The sequence below is a fragment of the Alexandromys fortis genome, unplaced genomic scaffold, assembly GCF_014885135.2.
Source record: "Alexandromys fortis isolate MF-2015 unplaced genomic scaffold, M_Fortis_MF-2015_v1.1 scaffold_7, whole genome shotgun sequence".
Lineage (NCBI taxonomy): Eukaryota > Metazoa > Chordata > Mammalia > Rodentia > Cricetidae > Alexandromys > Alexandromys fortis.
In genome coordinates this window covers 20,667,934-20,670,397 of record NW_026067920.1, presented here as the reverse complement: position 1 = coordinate 20,670,397, position 2,464 = coordinate 20,667,934, and positions in this window count along the sequence as shown.

Below are 2,464 nucleotides of genomic sequence, written 5' to 3'. Positions count from 1 at the left end.
CTTTTTTCTTTTTCTTTTTTTTTTTTTTTTGACATGGCTTCTTTGTAGCTTTGGAGCCTGTCCTGGAACTAGCTCTTACAGACCAGGCTGACCTCAAACTCACAGAGATCCACCTGCCTCTGTCTCCCGAGTGCTGGGATTAATGTCCACCTTGCGGCCATTTAGCTCTTTATTAAAATCAACCAGAAGTTACCTTAGGCAGACACATCCTCACAATGTACAAAAAATTTATCCCACAACTTTCCCCCTTTCTATCTAAACAAAAAGTGAAGGTTTTACCTCTAGCACAGTAAAACTATATTTAATAACACTTACCAGGTAAGAATTACATTCACCATGTCCAGTCCATTTGTATTTGGCAAATTTGGAGAAAGTGTTCTATTATTTATTCCATCTTGATGAGTCCACAGTTCTCTACCTAAATCATTTTCTATCATAACTTATATTACCAATCTAAAAATATCCTTTTAGACCTTAAAACACTTTTTTGTCAAACAACTTAAGCATTTATGTCTCTCATTATTTATAAACTTTACATTTCCTTTGTGATTTTTTTTAAATTTGGAAACAAAACAGTAAAACTATAGCTATCTAGTCTTCAATATATCAGAGACCTGAGGATAAAACATTACCTGAGTAAACTGGAAGTGCAGAGCAATCCATGTCCACAACTTTAGAAATTATAGAGACAGATGGCTGCCTGGACATTCACCCAAGGTTCCTCTGCAGCATTAGGGCATCTATCTTTGGCCTGCAGGCCTAGAATATCTGATAGACTTTTCTGTGAAGCAAAAATTTTGAAGGACTGGCCTATCTTGTCTTGAAAAAGTTTGGCAGTCACCTTCTTTTGTGCCCTGCTTATCCAGTTTGGACAGCATACGGTCACCAGTTGAGGCAAGGGCAGGTTCTTGCCCAGTGGCTAACTTTGTCACAATAAAAGCAAACTCCACAAAGAAGTTCTTTCACACCTTTCATCTTCTTTGAAGTAGACTGGTGCTGCCAAGAACATATGCGTCTCACTGTGGAAATGACAAGCTACAAAATTCCTGAGGGTGACCCCTCTCTAGTCTTAATTCTTTTGTTGTTGGTTTTTGAGACAGGATTTCTCTATGTAGTTCTGGTTTTCGTAAAACTCACTCTGTAGATCAGTCTGGCCTCAAACTCAGAGATCCACCTGCCTCTGCCTCCCAAGTGTGGGGATTAAAGGTATATACCCCACCACTGCCCAACTCTGTTCTCAATTCTTATGGGAGAATATTTACAGATCTTCCCTCAACTAATAAGCAATTCTCTTTGGCTTCTGTGACTAGTCTCATGGTGAGCATGTAGACCATGCCTAGGTTTTTGTTTGACAGCTAAGAGATTGCCAGGTAGATCTAAAGCTCAATGCGTAATGAACATTTTTGACTGCCTAGATCCAGTGATGCCTGAAATTCATTTCTCTGGACTTTCAGTTATGGGAATGAATCAAATCCTTCCTTGAATATATAAAAACTTGTTTTACACGCCTTTAATCCCAGCACTTGGGAGGCAGAGGCAGGCAGATCTCTGTGAGTTCAAGACCAGCCTGGTCTACAAGAGCTAGTTCCAGGACAGGCTCCAAAACCACAGAGAACCCCTGTCTCAAAAAGCAAAAAACAAAAATAAACAAATAAATAAATAAATAAAAATAAAAACTTGTTTTAAACGTTAGAAAAGGTCTTAAATACCCAACCACTGAACTATGTGGCTTCCTGTTGTTTGTTTTTTTCCCTTGAGATAAAGCTGTTAGGTCTCATGAAGTCCATATCTAAAAGTTACCTCAAGTTGGACTATTGAAGGATTTATGACTGTTAGATAAAGGCCAGCATTCCTCAGGAACTTGTGAAACGGGTTCCCCATCGTCTCCTTGCCTCTGGCAGAAGGGACATAGCTGTCCATGCACCTGCCGTTTCAGACCACAGAAGTCCACGCTGGCCTCCAGGCGCCTCGGTGCTATTCACAAATACTCGTTAGACCTTCACCCTAGTCTCCTATACCCTCCCAGCTGCTCCTGCACCCTAAACTCCCTCAAGCTCATGGGTCAGAGCCTAACCATTCTCTGCTCTGTTGCTGTGCTCTTGCTGCTGCTACTATCCTCTGTCGCTCTCCACTTGCTCTCCTATCATTCTGTCTCTAATACGCTCTCCTGCTCTTCTAGCCCTGGCCGTGTTCAGTTTTTCCTTCTGCTCTGAACTCTTCCAGATGCCTTAGGGATGTTTTTCTCTCTCCCTCTCGCTCCTTGCTGGACATGGTGGCACATGCCTAGGCAGAGGCAAGCAGGTCTCTGAGGCAGGGTCACACAGAGAAATTGTGTCTCAAAAAACCAAACCAAACCAAATTCCCCCCTATTGGAGCAGTTATTTCGGTGGTTTCTTTACTGCCCCACCCCCGACTCTCTCTCTCTCTTTCTCTCTCTCTCTCTCACACACACACACTCTCTCTC